The 16,797-nt window shown below is 40.0% G+C and overlaps 1 long non-coding RNA gene across 1 annotated transcript in view; it reads left to right on the top strand.

Moving 5' to 3' along the window:
* The window catches only part of LOC149469613 (uncharacterized), a 35,186-nt gene extending 32,553 nt beyond the window's left edge, over window positions 1–2,633 (top strand). The window contains exon 3 of the long non-coding RNA XR_016311548.1: window positions 2,440–2,633. This is a non-coding gene — a long non-coding RNA (uncharacterized LOC149469613). The remainder of the gene's footprint in view (window positions 1–2,439) is intronic.
* Window positions 2,634–16,797: the final 14,164 nt, after the last annotated feature.

The raw sequence follows: 16,797 nt of genomic DNA, 5'->3' as shown, positions 1-16,797 counted from the left end.
ATAGCTAATGTATCAAAAGTCCTTAATTGTCCCATGACTAGAGGGTCAAACTGTTGTCTAATCAGTACATATCTGTTGTAGGGGAACACTACAATATCCCAGATTTCTAGATCACTGATTATTAGTGTAGATGTTCCAGTGAGAATCGCTGGTTACTGTTTCTCTTCTCCTCACGCTGTCACAGCGTGTGAGAAGAAGACTGCCGATAACTGCCAAGTCTATTTACACTCTCCTCATGCTTGGACACAGCTGATCACTTGGTAAAGGGCAACTGTCATTGGCCATTTACCTGTCTGAAGGACACAGCAATCACAAAGCAATCCCCAGGGGTGCACAGGGGGTGGGGTTCTGAGAAGACATGAATAGACACCTCCCAGAACCAGCAAACCATGCTGTAGCTGTCTTTTGGCTATAGCCCAGTCGGAAAGTGGTTAAAGATGACTGCTGTTAGTTGCTTTAGATTAGAACACCTTGGGAGAGATTTACTAAATCTGAAGAGTGCAAAATCTAGTACAACTCTATATAGAAACCAATCAGCTTCTACGTTTTATTGTCAAAGCTTAAATGAACAAGCTAAAGTTAGAAGCTGACTGGCTACTATGCACAACTGCATCAGATTTTGAGTGCTCCAGTTTTAGTAAATCTCACCCTTTGGCTTTTTTTTTTAAATCACTTCTCTGCTCCCTAATGATTTCCCCTTTGTGCATAGTTGATAATTTTGGACACACTTTTGCGTCCTTTTCATCTAGGAACAATGCCTTTTCCTTCTTCTTGGTCAGAGAACAAATTATGCAGGGCAGGTAGTATACTTCTTACCCTGTATGCTCAAGGCGACCAGGTACTGCTATCTGGACTCCATGAACGGGGTGTACCTTGTTCTTCTGCCAGACTGCAGTTCCTCTTCAATAGTGCAGTGAGGAGTATACTGCCTTATGTGAGTGCAAGATCAAAGACTGCTGTTAGTAGACACAAATTAAAGTTTACTGTCTTTCGTTTTTTTTAATAAATCCGTTTTTATTAGAATTTAAGAAGAAGGTATACATAGACCAAGTGGCTTAACCCACGTAGAAGCATGTCACCTAATTACCTGACAAGACACAGGGTTTGATTTACTAAAACTGGAGAGTACAAAATCTAGTGCAGCTGTGCATGGTAACCAATTAGCTTCTAACTTCAGCTTGTTCAAATAAGCTTTGACAACAAAACCTGGAAGCTTATTGGTTTCTATGCAGAGCTGCACTAGATTTTGCAGTTTTAGTTTTGTCAGCATGTAGTTTTAGTATATCAACCCCATAGAAAAGAAAACTAACAAATTTCAACAAAGTGTGTGTGGTTCACATAATTAAAAGGACAGATTCATTCAGGGGTAAGACATCTAGCCCATTCCTGGTCAAGTCCCCAATAAGAGCAAAAAGGAGGAAAAGGCATATGTTCCTTTGATTATCCCAACTGCCATCTCATTCAGACTTTAGTGAACTTCTTGGGGCAGCTCCTGTTGAAGTAGGTGTCTTGATACAGAGGTGAATTGAAGTTCATTAGTTGCCTCCAAAATTAAATAGATGGAGAAGATTACTTTTTCAAATGCATAGTTATGGCCTTCTTGGCATAAAACAGCATTAGACTGAAAAGTGTCCTTTCAGCTATAGTAGGAACTAGGTCTTGGACAAGACCTAATAAGCAAATTTTAGGCAAGGAGGTAAAAGAGATCTGGGTGACCACATTAATGTTACTGATGATGTAGTTTCAGTAGTGACAAATTATAAAACGTGGAAAAAATCACGATCACGAAACTGAGACCATGAAGCCAGCATGGGGTATAGAAAGCTTGATGGAAAATTTTAACTGAAATGAGCCTATCTCTAACACACACGTTTATTTAAATAAGCCTGTCCCTGACACATGCTTGTTTGTTTAGCCACTTCAAGCATGGACACTTTTACACCCTTCCTGTCCAGGCCAATTTTCAGCTTTCAGTGCTATCACACTTTGAATGACAATTGCGCGGATATGCAACACTGTATACATATGAATATTTTAGCATTTTTTTGAGACATATAAAGATTTATTTTGGTGGTATTTATTCACCACTGGGATTTTTATTTTTTTTGCTATGTAAATGAAAATGTCCAAAAATTTTGAAAAAAACTGTTTTCCTTACAAAATTTTGCACATAAATAATATTTCATCATAAATCTTGGCCAAAATTTATTCCGTTATCTTTTTAGTAAAAAATAAAAACCCCAGTGGTGACTAAATACCACCAAAAGAAAGCTCAATTTGTTTAAAAAAAATTATAAAAGCTTAGTTTGGGTACAGTGTTGCATGACTGCTCAATTGTCACTGAAAGCTGAAAACTGGCCTGGGCAGGAAGAGGGTAAAAGTGCCCGGTAGGCAAGTGGTTAAGCAACAGCGTATTATTTTATTTATTCTCTTTAACAGAAAATTTTAAGTGTTCTGTCAGCAACCAAAGAAAACTTCAAAAAGTCCCCTGCAAAAGAAGAAGAAATTTTCTTACCTGGCCCCCATACATGTGCTGAAGAATATTGGACTACCGTAGCACTTCAAGAGATATAGGAATAACTGTGCAGGCAAGTATTGTTAATCTTTATTTGCAGAAGCCTTTCATGGTTAATGGTTCACACCAGAGTCACTTTAACCCATTTGAATGAATGGTGACCCCTGCCAGTGTTATAATTTGTCACAAACCCTGTCACTGTCACTTTTGAGGGATGGTTTTGTCTACATGCAGATATAAAATATTTTAAAAATGTTAAAAGAAAAAAAAAAGAATTACTGTACATAATAGTGTTACATGTTTTACCTGTATACACTTATCAGAATACATATTTTTAACCATAGTCATTCTTTACCATGGGCATACCTGAAAGCTGACAAATATTTTGAAAGGCATTTTTGCGTTAGGGCATTTTGTATAAAACAGGGAGTCACGCAATGTTGTATTTTTTCCTGAAAACAAGAACACTGAAAACATGCATCAGCACTTGTAAAAATAATTTATATAAATTTTTCAAGCAGTACTTTAGAGAGTAATAAGAAATGAACACTGACAAGCAGTCATGAGAGAACTGTGTGGCTGCCATTGTTAACCTTAATGCTATTTGGCGGGCTGTTTTAATCATCCAGTAGCCTCATCAGAAAAGCCATAGGACATATGGAAGCCCCTGCACACTTGTTCCTCAGTGAATCAATGTGATTGGTAAGATGGTTAGAATTAATGCCAAGAAAGTTGCATTTTTCAAAGATCAGTGTGGAATCCCCTATTTTTTTCCCATGACAGCTTTACACTGAAGGCATTATAAACCTTCATACCAACGCCTTGTATTTGTGCACTTGCTTAAGGTGTGCATTAATTATGTAATTTCATGATTTCACTTGTTGCCCTGTATGCATAGCCTATTGTAGAGTAAATCTTCACATTCTGGTGTCAGACGTTTCTGTTTAACGCATGACCTCTGTCTGTAGTCTAGGAACTGACACTTCCTGTGAAGAAACTACATATCCCACAATCCCTAGGTCTGTCAGCTTAATGCTTTGTGAGTGAGAGCTAAACAGTAATTAGATGTGGAAAAGTCACAAACAGACAAAGAAATTAACAGAGAACTCACCATACAGTCTTTCATATCATTTGCATTCCAATATTTGTGATGCGACAGAGTATATAATGAGTCAGGCATTGGACGTTGTATAACCCTGGACAAGAGGTTGCCTGTCCCATTAGTAGGCCAGCAGCAGCAATACATGGACATAGGGAAATCGATCAGCTATGACAATACAAACTGCAACTACAACATGTGAGCCCATAATTACAAGGTAATGCAAACAAATGACACAGATAATATAACTACATCAGTCCCTAAATAAAATGTGCAAAAAACAAAACAAAAAAAAAACATTTGATGTGTGCAATGCCTTTAAATCACACCTGTCATCAGGACCACTAAAACCATACTGGCAAAATGGGGCAGGTGCCTTAGACCCATTGAACCAAGTGGACAACCAGTCCTAGGGCAGCTTCTAGCCCCGGACAATATGCCATTTGCTTAAGTTGGTTGAAGAGCTCAGGAAAAGCAAATATTTTATATATTGGTGGTTTATTGTGTAGGTATTTATTGTCTCTCATCCCAGTCACCAGACCTTAGATCAGATAGAGAGAAGCAAAGAAAAAGAACCATGCTGGGACTTTTAGTTCCTCAATGCAAACAGCTCCCTCCCTGTGTCTTCCCCTATTTGGTATTAACTACATTTTTGGTGGAGGAATGAAAATATAAGGGGGTCCATATGGGGGCCCACCTATAAGGTGTTTGATTTTGGCCCACCAGTGTCTTTAAATGGCCTTGCTTTTGAAATATGTGTTTGGTTTTGTCTACAGAAACCAAACTAGGCAGGTCTATAGGATACCCTCTAGTATCTTGGCATATATCTCTTAAAATAAGGATTTATTTTCTGTTAATGTACAATAATGTTATATGTGTAACTGGCTGGACAGTACCAAATACATAGAGCTTACAGACGTTTAGATTGTAAGCTCTCAAAAGGAAGGCCATCGAAACCCTGGACCGATGTGTAACTGTAGGGTTTCCCTTAAATTTGTAAAAAGCTGTTGGTGCTTTAAAAATTCTGTTTAAAAGTAATAGGAGGTAATTTTGTCACTTATACAGTAGCAGCTGTTGCCACCTTGATAGTAGTCCCTTCTGAAGCAAAGCGACACACTTTGCTAGACAACTGCCACTGCCGAAAACATTCCTGGGATTAATTTTCTGGAACACTGTGCAGTATCTTCATTATGGCGCGCTGGGTGTCTGGAATGTCATCCCAGGGTGCTAAATCAGGTAAATAAGCTGGTTGGTCGAGTTTCATAGGTTGATTTTTGGACCAGGAACTTGCAAACACTTAATGCATCATACGCAGGAGCATTCACTTGTCAGACCAGGGTTCTAGTCATTTCCTCCAAAAAGATTCCCGTAACCTTCTTGGAATTCCCAAGTAACAATATTGGTTGACCTTTATACTATGTTCTATGAACTCGTAGTGAACTATCCCTTTGTGATCAAAAAACACACTAGCATGGTTTTGAACTAAGAATGAGACATGCATGCTTTCATCGGGCGAGGTGAGTTCTTTGTTTTCCACTGCATGCTCTGGTGTTTTGTTTCTGGATCATACTGGAAACACTCTGGGGTTTATTTACTGAAGCTGGAGAATGCAAAATCAGACTCACTTCTGCATAGAAACCAATCTGCTTCTAGTTTTATTGACAAAATTTAATTGAAGAAGCTGAGGTTAGAAGCTGATTGGTTTCCATGCAGAAGTGAACCTGATTATGCTCCCTCCAGCTTTAGTAAATAAACCCATGGGTTTCATCACTAGTAATAACCCTATCAAACATGTTTGCATTCTTCTAAAGATTAGATGAAATTTGAAGACAATGTTCTTTCTGATTTTCCGTCAAAATTCGATGCACCATCTTTGTGGAAACCTTTCTCATTTCCAAATCCTCTGTTCATCCATCCTTTGCATTTTTTTGGCTGTCCACTTCTTGTGTTATTGTGGACATCTTCCCGCCCCTCCTTAAACCGCCTATGCCATTCAAAAACACTTGATTTCTTCATGAAATGTTCACCATACGCCTGTTGTAACAGAACTAACTTTTCACTCAAACGTTTGCCAATTTTCGCACAAAATTTGATCTTAATTCGCTGCTCCAGATTCCTTTCACTTGTTTTCTGCCAACAGCTCAACACACACACACACTTGTTATTTCTTTTACTACTTTGTAAAGACTGAGTCAACTGGTCTGCGACCCAGGCAAGTGCAAGTTAAAACATATCCTAACACACTTGAATGTAAATGCTTGTGTGACTCACCACCATAATGCTACACCATGGGCATTCCGCAAATTAAACTGTCATGTATTATGATATAAATACCTCATAATATGATATATAATAAATAATAGTAATAATACCAATAGTAAGCTGTAAAATTGGAGGACCAAACCCAATGATTCACCAGTTTCTAGGCCTCTGTAGCCCTAAAGCATCAATACCATAGATTGTGTGTCTACTGGCTCCAATCGAGAAAGCTCCATCCTGCCAAAGACACAAAACTTAGACACAGCAGACTGTCTACTGCCAGTGGAGACTTTCATGTTCAGGCACTAGAAATAGTTGATATTCTTGAAGTCAATATCCACTAGATCAACCTGAGTAAACCTATAATGAGTCTATGCGCTGCGTGATAAATCTCACAATTATTCAGGACTCAGCGCCAACACCAAGAATCATCAGTCAGAGCAAATTAGCTGAGATTCATTAGAGACAAGAGTCTACCAGTCACATGTATATTATTAGCCACTTACACCAATAGTCTTAATAACGAACATATATCACATCTCTGGAGCTACAGGAGAATTTGTTTTATCTCTTTTATTTACAGTAATAAGCTATCAGGCACTCGGTTTCCAAATGATATTTGGATAAAAAAAGAAGTCTGAAGTCAAACCCTTGTGGATGATTACAGAGAGCCTTAATCATATCAGTCATGGAAATGGGACATCGTTACAAGGACATGTTTTACAGTGCCACTGAAGCAAAAGACATTATGTTTTTGCATCCAAATTTAAAATGCATTACATTGTATCTCCAGCTAGAGAAAGGCTGCGTATATTTCTTGATAAAGTGAAGCATTGTGGGTCACCGGAGCAGTGAAAGTGATAATAGGCAGTCATTACAACTAAATAAGTTGCCCTCTTATCTCCCTCCAGTCCTTTTATTTGTAACATCAGAGGAGATATTTTAGTAATAAGGAAAGTAATGTATGTTTCTCTGTGAGGGACTAAAGATTTAGGAGATTTTCAACCCAGAAGAGAATGTCATACGCATCTATTGATTCCTTTGTGTATTTTAAGGATATGAAAACAACACTTTAGAGTTAAAACACCAGATATTACCGGACAGATAAAAGATGATATTATACTCCACCTGGTGGGAATATTCAGTATTGGTTTGTTTGCTAATCACATAAATGTGTCATATAAAGAAAATGTGGAATACAAGGGACATTAAGAGGCACACATTTTACTGGATAATTTAGACATATTTAAAAGATTTTTAAGCCATTTAATGCTTGTGAACATAAGAACTGCAACAAAAGGTGCATTTTTATATCTGCGCATTGAAATCACTGTGTACTGTTGGCAATGTACCCATATTAATATCCAATTTGCTGTATTTGGAAAGAACTATAAAAGTTTATGTAAGTTATAATATTCATGTTTTTTTCTTTGTTGCGTTTATGAGCTAATTAAATGATAACGCATGCATTTGTTTAAGGCCTAATGTACACAAGGGTCTGGGGCCATACAATCTAAATGTAGGGTGTATTTCCTCAGCCAGGAGCCGTAGGTGTTGTGTACAGCTGCCCACAGAAATCCATAGCTGTATGTGGGAATACAGCGGTACTTATGTAAACACATGCGTGCGTATGAATGTATGCCCCTGGATACAGATTGTCTGCATCCAGGGGTGTACAACATTATGCATACACATGTTTAACCAAATACCCACATATGTCTTTTTGAGTGTGAAAGGAAAACCACACAGGCACAGGGAGAAAATGCAAACTCCAGGCAGGTGGTGCCGTGGTTGGGATTCAAACCAACAATTCTAGTGGTGCTAGGCAGAAGTGCTAACCATTTAGCCATTGTGCTACCCACATAGGTCTGGATATTGGCCTTAGCTTAAAGCAGTGTTTCTCAACTCCAGTCCTCATGGACCCCCAACAGGTCATGTTTTCAGGATTTCCATTATTTTGCACAGGTGATTTGATCAGTTTCACTGCCTTAGTAATTACCACAGCTGTTTCATCTTAGGGAAATCTGAAAACATGACCTGTTGGGGGTCCATGAGGACTGGAGTTGAGAAACACTGGCTTAAAGAGATGTAATTAAATGAATAAATAGAGCCTGAACAGTGTATTCTGAATACGCTTGCTGCTCTACTTATATCTACAAATTATTCTGTAATTATTGTGCCAAAAGTGAGAGTCTTACAGACACACATAAACCCCAGGACAAAGTATCATTTTTAAAAATTTCATTCTATTACATATGCTTGACCAGGGAACTAAAGATTTTACCTTAAGTAACCACACAGACAACAAACCTGGAGTTAATGGATCAAACAGCCTTTTATTACAACCATCAATAAATAACATTTAAATAATGAAAACGCAGTATAACATAAGTTATTCAAGGTCCCAATAGGCATCAAGAAAATGAATACCTGCGTCTTGCTTAACTAGGCCTCCAGCCACAACACCACCGACTCGGAGACAACTACCGCAGATACCCCCATCAGAACAACTGGAAGCCGTACCTCAGACGGGTCCATACAAAGTATCTTTCTTGTGCCCACAGTAACCTACGAGGACCTTGCACCCCGCAGGCTGTCCCCCAGCACCAACTGGCACAACCACCACCCAAAAACAAACCATGAAACAAAACGGGTGGGCGGGAGGGAAGTTTGCCGTGTCAAAACTCTCTTCTGACTGAAGACCACCTGCCACATCCTGTCATTTAGACTCCCCCCTTAACTAAAGGGGCTCTCCTCTCCCAACCCCCTTTAACCCCAGTCAAGCCGGCCCTTCGTTCAGGTCTTCTTTTCTTTTACTCCGGGCCTCCCTTTCTTTCTGAGCCTGACTGAGACAATAAATACTTAGATCAGGAGTACACAATTGACAGCACGGCTTACAGAGTACAACGATCAGGACATAGTCCATCCAGTTCAACCATAAAAAAAAAACGTATAATCCTACACCCACAGTTGATCCAGAGGAAGGCAAAAAACCCAGCAAAGCATGATCCAATTTGCTTCTGCAGGGGAAAAAAATTACTTCCTGAACTTTTCCTATAAATGTTAGTATCCAGTTATATTCTGTGTATCCAAGAAAGAATCCAGGCCTTTTTTTAAACCAATCCACTGAGCTGGCCAGAACCAACTCTTGAGGGAGTCTATTCCACATTTTCACAGCTCTTAATGACATATCAAATAGATTTCAGAGGTCAGTCTCCATCTCCCCAGACCCGGATCAGCCTCTATGCCCCCTACCTCTTTCAGTCTCCAGCCCTCATCAGATTAGTTCCTGGGAAAGCCATTGTTTGCTGTGACTGAACTCCAAGATATACTGTAAGTAACAGTACATTTAGCATTTGAGGTAGGTGTTTTTGCTGAAAAAGTTCAAAGGTGGTCATTTAAGGATTTAAAGTGAGTGCACTTACATTGCAAAGGTTGAAGATGTCATACAATAGATTTTCCTGCAGAAATGCAAAGTATTGTTATGTATATTCCACACAGTGAATCCAGCTTTTACTCTTTGTATCTGTATGCATATATTTTGGGGGCATCCCCGTAATCTCAAGCATCCTCTCACACTCAGAATACATCTGAACCATCACCTGCAATAGAAAATCTTCAGTGTTGAAGTGCATGATAGCCTCCTCCCCATATACAAAGTTTGGCTGCTATTTCATGTGTTGTGTGGGGAAGAAGTGTGTGGGAGAGGGCACTGTGTGTGAGGTGGGTGGGTTGCGGATTAGACAGACACACATCTACTCATTACCTTTTGAAAAATATCTTTATGTAAGGCACAAAAACCTTTTATTTTTTAGCTTTAATTTAAAGAAACTGGATTATTAAAATGTTCCTGTGTAACCTAAAGTAATTTTAAACCCTCAGCATTTTTTAGCTTAACCACTTGAGCTCCAGAGGATTTACCCCCCTTAATGACCAGGCCTCTTTTTGCTACTCGGCGCTGCACTAATTCAACTGATAATTGCGCGGTCATGCAATGCTGCACCCAAACGAAATTTACGTCCTTTTTTTCACACAAATAGAGCTTTCTTTCGGTGCTATTTGATCATCTGTGCGCTATTTATTTTTCACGCTATAAACAAAAAAAGGCCAAATATTTTGAAGAAAAACAATATTTTTTACTTTCAGCTATAAAAAATATATAGTAAACTCAAAGTTGGTTATAAATTTAGGCCAAAATGTATTCTGCTACATGTTTTTGGTAAAAAAAATCCCAATAAGTGTATATTGATTGCTTTGTGTGGAAGTTATAGCGTCTACAAACTATGGTATAGATACTGCAACTTACGACATTTTTCTGCTATACAGCACTGCGCTAGTTTAACGGACAATTGCGCGGTCATGCAATACAGTACATACATGAAATTTACATCCTTTTTTTCCCCACAAATTGAGCTTTCTTTTGGTGGTATTTGATCGCCTGTGCGGTTTTTATTTTTTGCACTATAAAAAAAAAAGGCTGACAATTTTGAGGAAAAAAAACAATATTTTGGACTTTTTACTATAAAACATGTCCAGTAAAAAAAAATTTAAAAATCAAATTTAGTCATAAATTTCTGCCAAAATGCATTCTGTGACATGTCTTTGGTAAAAAAAAAAACCCAATACGTGTAAATTAATTGGTTTACGTGAAAGTTATAGCGTTTAAAAATGGAAAGATACTGGGATTTTCAGGTTTTTTTTATACTAATAATGGCGGCGATCAGCGACTTATGGCAGCGATCAGTGACTTATGGCGGTGATCAGTGACTTATGGCGGGACTGGACATTCTGACACTGGGGGGGAACTGACTTGGGGTCACTGACATCCCCAGTGACACCAATAAAGTGATCAGTGCAAAAAAAAAAACACTGACACTGTACTAATGGCACTGGGGAGGAAGGGGTTAAGTTTATTCAGGGAAAGGGTTAACTGTGTGAGGGGAGTGTTTTACTAGGGGGCGGGGGGGTGTACTGCAGGGAACACCGCTGATCTGGAGAGAGAAACTCTTCTGTCCCGATCAGCGTGTCCTTGAGCTGTCAGGGAACTAACAGAAAGCACAGCTACTGCAGCTGTGCTCTCTGTCAGCGATTGCCGCCGATCGCCGGGACATAGCCGGTAACGACCAGCTCTCTGCAGCATTGCATGATCGCGCAATTATCAGTTGAATTAGTGCAGCGCCGAGTAGCAAAAAGAGGCCTGGTCATTAAGGGGGGGCAAATCCTCTGTAGGTCAAGTGGTAATCAGCCTGCCCCTTCATAGCTGTTGTTGTTCACTGCGGCAGGAGAGGAAGGGGTCCGGTCAGACCTTTATAACTTGGTTAGCAAGTACTTGGAAACATGAGACAAAGTAATGTATGTGCTTTGTCCTATAGGGGACTGAACTGTAAAGAAACTATATTGATAGATCCTGTTTAAATCATCTCCTGAAAGTGCTTAACCACTTGGTGATCACCTGCCTGCAATGTACTGCGGACGGAGAGCCGCTGTAGGTAAAGCGACTTACTACTTCTGAGTTTAGGGCATGCGCATGAGCACCCCCGCCTGTGATTGTACACAGTATGAGCCTATCAGCAAATCCTGGCCAATGATTCATGGCCAGGACCTGCTGATTGACTGTGCAATCACAGCCCATAGCTCTATGTTGGTAAACAACACAGAGATCTTTACAGAAGGAGCAATCTGTCAGTTTCTCACCCCAAAGCAGCGATGAGAAACTGAGAGATATGGTAGTAAAAGCAGCACACTTTACACATATTACACATAGTTATGCACACAATAAGCCTTTGATTGCACCAAATGTTAATCCCTTCCCAGCCAGTATCATTAATACAGTGACAGTGTATAGTATTATTACTGATTACTGTATTAATGTCACTGGTGATGTCAGTGGCAGTTAGTCAGTTCCGCCCGGCATCAGTTACTGTAGTGTCAAAATTCTTGCTGTCCCTTTATGTGTCGCTGATCCCGCCATTAGTAGTATAAAAAATGTAATTCCAGTATATGTGCCATAGTTTGTACTCCTGGATGTAACTGTGCACAATCTAAGTGAAGCTGACAACATATGCATGTGACACTTTATCTTCTCCCCATGCATTTTAGCACATACTTGACACAGACAGACTTGGACACAGTGTCTATGGCAAAGCCACTTGAGACTGGGATGGACAAATGGTGGCTGCATGGAAAATTAACCTCTAAGCAATATAGCTTACCTTGCGCCCCTCTTTTTGGCCTTATTAAATTAATGCTTTAGGATCTGAATAATATGCATATTAATAAATGATGGATTGTTCTAGGAATATCTTCATTGTAGGTCCAGGTAACCATGTAAAGTACTTGATATTAAAATAATTGATCCAATGCTACCAGTGAGCAAGACTTGGGTCATTTCAACTGGTACAGAAAACTAGGTATTGAGACTGAATACAAATGTCTGTCATTTCTGAGGTCAAGGCAGAAATTAATTTCAAGCCAATGGCATATCACCATCAGTGACATTTCCCAAAGGTGAATGAGTTTGATCTATGTGTACATGATTTAATATGATTATATTTCCATAGAAACACAAAACCATTATTTAATAGGATGTAAAAGGCACCCTGGCATTATTTCTATCTGATTTAAAACATCAAATGATACATGATCTTTGGCATTCTTCACCTGTCAGGACCATAGTTTATCCATCCAAACATTCCATTTTTAATTTACTGTTTCTGCCAGCTCAGCTAGAAAGAAAGTGAAATAATTGTTAAAGTTTGAAGTTAACCTGTCATTAGGCAACCCAATTCTCAGCATTATCATGAAATCACTGGCATCATAAGGTGTTGCTACAAACAGGAACTTAAAGCTGAACTCCAGGATAAACAAGTATTGTGTTGTTACAAGAGTCAAGTGTATTTGTACTTGGACTTTTGTTTATTTCTTCCAGATCTGTGCAGTAAAAACTGTGAAACTGCCACTGTGAAGGAACTTCCTGTATTAAGACCAGTCACTACAGTGCTCTAAACTTGTGCATGTTGATTGGTCTTGTTGGGTCCCTCCCACAGCTTTGCTTTCTGTACAGCATAGTGATTAGGTCACTGCTATTTCAACAAGGAAAAAATGGATTTGGCATTTGGTTCACATAAAGTGGATTTATATCCTTTGTGGTTATTGGGAAGCTTTGGTGCCTAGAGTTCACTTTTAAAGGTGTTTACACTTATTATTTACTAACCTATTGAAAAACATCCATAATGCTCTAAGGGTGTGCTTAAAATGTACTAAAGCCAACACATTTTTTGTTTCTTATGGAGTCAGTAGTGCCAAATTACCAAATAGGCAAAGTAGGTACCAACTGAATCAACTCAAAGAAACAAAAATGCTACATTAAAGACTCTATAGAGAAAATACTGTATTATATAATGGACCCAATAACAACTTAAAGCAGATAAACCAAAGACATCAGGTTCACATTACAGTTTGTCTCTTAAAAGTTCATCTTCTTTCAGCAGCCAGTTTATAAAAATTTTTGCTGCAACCTACATACTTGTAATGTAGAGTAGTGATGGTCATCTCCATGTAGCAGCTGACTGGCAAGAAGGTAATGTAAGAAGGTTTCGACTGCCTAGGGCCCTCCACAGAGTTTAATCTGGCACTGAGAGTAGAGAAAGGTTAGCAACCCTGTCAAATTTTCATTGCTGTCTCCACTAGAGAGATTTAAGGCAGCCATAGGTGGTTCAAATCTCAGCCGATTCATCAGGGACCAGCCAAGATTTGAACCATCTATGGGTAGGCTAATTGCTCCCCTCGCCCTCCCTCCTGGAGAACACAATAGCTGCGTGGAAGGGATTCCCCTATTAACATTGACTGTGTTGAAGGGAGAATTAAGCAATTTTCTGGTTGCAAGAAAGAAAATTGCATGGTCTATGGCCTTCCTTACGTTCTCTATATGTCCTGGTTACCACTGTCATCATGACAGAAAGTGAGGGAACATCCATAATTTTAAGTTATAACCAGCACCCTAATAGAGGGGAAGTGTTTCAATTGGGTCACTTGTTGCAGTGACCACTGAGAGGATTTCTTTCATTCTGGAGAGATTTCCTCTCACTTCCTGTTGTGTCTACAGGACAGAAAAATAAAGAACATCTCCCTAATTGGACACAGGCGACAAAAAAATTAACGTGGACCTAAACTTGAAAAGTATAGATTTGCTATGTTATAAGAAACAATCAGAAATTTTATTTGTATCAATGCCCATGTCTGGAACCCCTTCAAAAAAATATCAGTGCACTTCCTGGCAAATGAATATGCCTGGGTACTACTGTGCCTCCTGTCCCATAGCTTTACATCTGCAGTGTGAGTTATGGCTCTGCTGCTAGTTTCAGGAGATTAGGAATTTTGGTGATATCAGAACTGTGCGGCTCACTGTTCTCTTTGCTGGAGGATTTGACATGAGGAAGCAAAGCCCTGCCAACATCAAGATTGCCACTTCCACACACAGTATAGAACAAGATACAGTAAGTCAGCAATGGGGCATTCAGCTGCTTGGAGACCACAGATTATACTGATAACTAGTCCTTTGCCCTCTGACTGCCTTTTGTTGGGCACAACTTCCAGAATTCAGTTCCTCTTTTAATATATTTTAACACACTTTTTACTTTATTCAACACTAAACAAAACTTTTGGCTTTAGATATTGTTTACGTGCTAACTGAGAGAAAAGTAATTATTTAAATACTGCATGTGCCACAGGTTTAGGAAGTCCTAGGAAGGTGTAAGACCTTAAACTGGACCAATGCAAGATCAATTCTGATTAGCTGCAAAGGGTACTGCATTTTGTTCTTCATTTATATTGATTATTTACTAAGTCTGAAAATGATTGTGGTAAAAATGAATGGAATATTTAACCCTTTGGCACCCACCTCCTTCCAGCCCTTTAAGGGTTCTAAAAGCCTGGAGGCAGAGGCAGACCTTCAGGTTTTGCGACCACTGTTATTGGCATTGGGAGCTTACCGGTCACCTCCAGATATCATGCTGGAGGCGTGCAAGGAGTGTGCTGTTAGCACAGTATGTAGATTTAACAGGGTCACATGTATACAGCCACTTGGAGTTAAGTCCCATATATGCGTACAGCTGGCATCAACAGGTTAAGCAAAAACACATACTATTATGGAGTCTTATTACTTCTTGATCTATGTATGACCTATTACCTAACAATCTGGGGGGGGGGAACATAACAAAACATAGTGTCACAATCTGGAGTCAGGCTCAGAGACCAGTAGCTATAGCAGTTGATCAACACCCACCAATAAGTGGGACAGATATACAAGCAGGCTACCCTGGTGGATGACGTAGGTTCACCTTAGGTGTGGGGTCTAAGTACTAACCAATATTAACTAGAGCTCCTGATGGTGGAGATGGGTTTTGCTGCGTGTTAGTACCAGTTCACGTTCCTCAGGATCACCTACCAAGGAGGTGAGCTGCTGGGGTCCAGTAGCAGATAAGCAGGTAGTGTCACATGCCTGATAGAAGTGTGAATTGATAAGGTCACCCTTTCTTGCATCTCCAACCCAGGCCCCACTGAAGGTGGAAGAAATGGTGCTGAGGGACAGGAGAAACATGAGTGCCTGTGGATATTGATTGCAGAACTTGTGGCTGGAGGTGTAACCTCGGTAAATCAAGCAGGGCATCCAGTCAGGAACAGAGGAGATGCCGGAACAGCCAGTTGAGGTTAAGGAAGCATTCCACTAGTACATGGCTTGCTGGAACTTCTGATAAGCGTGAGGCCGGAACACACCATAACAACCGTAGCTGATACAGTTGTGACCAAAATTATTCAACCCCCACTGAAATTGAGTGTTTTGGCCAGTTTGACATTGCTTTTGATCATTCAGTCATCTTGCTTACATTTACATTAAAGAGGCACTTGTAGGTCAGACAAATATAACATAACAGTTATAATGAAATAACCACAAATGTCTTTTCTGTGCTCACAGCATTATCAGTTTTATTCAACCCCCAAGTGACATTCAATCTTAGTACTTAGTACAGCATCCTTTTACAGTTATAACAGCTTTTAAACGTGAAGCATAGCTTGACACAAGTGTCTTGCAGCGATCTACGGGTATCTTCGCCCATTCTTCATGGGCAAAGGCCTCCAGTTCAGTCACATTCTTAGGCTTGCGCACTGCAACTGCTTTCTTTAAGTCCCACCAGAGGTTCTCAATCGGATTTAAGTCTGGTGACTGCGATGGCCACTCCAAAATGTTCCAGCCTTTCCTCTGCAACCATGCTCTAGTGGACTTGGAGGTATGCTTGGGATCATTGTCCTGTTGAAAGGTCCAACGTCTCCCAAGCCTCAGGTGTGTGACGGACTGCATCACGTTTCCATCCAATATCTCCTGGTACTGAAGAGAATTCATGGTACCTTGCACACGCTGAAGCTTCCCTGTACCTGCAGAAGCAAAACAGCCCCAAAGCATGATTGACCCTCCACCATGCTTCACAGTAGGCAAGGTGTTCTTTTCATCATAGGCCTTGTTCTTCCTCCTCCAAACATAGCGTTGATCCATGGGCCCAAACAGTTCTAATTTTGTTTCATCAGTCCACAGAACACTATCCCACAACTTTTGTGGTTTGTCCACATGGCTTTTGGCATACTGCAGTCGACTCTTCTTATTCTTTGGAGACAGCAAGGGGGTACGCCTGGGAGTTCTGGCACGGAGGCCTTCATTACGCAGTGTGCGTCTTATTGTCTGGGCTGAAACTTCTGTACCCACATCTGACAAATCTTTTCTCAGTTCCTCAGCAGTCACACGGGGACTTCTCTCCACTCTACGCTTCAGGTAGCGCACAGCAGTCGAAGTCAGCATCTTCTTTCTGCCACGACCAGGTAGCGTTTCAACAGTGCCCTTTGCCTTGAATTTGCGAATGATGCTTCCTAAGGT

The sequence above is a fragment of the Staurois parvus genome, unplaced genomic scaffold, assembly GCF_062004578.1.
Source record: "Staurois parvus isolate SC_StPar_1 unplaced genomic scaffold, SC_StPar_1.0 ptg000066l, whole genome shotgun sequence".
Taxonomy (NCBI): Eukaryota; Metazoa; Chordata; class Amphibia; order Anura; family Ranidae; genus Staurois; species Staurois parvus.
The sequence above is the reverse complement of the archived record's forward strand: the minus strand, read 5'-3'. Positions and strand labels throughout refer to the sequence as shown.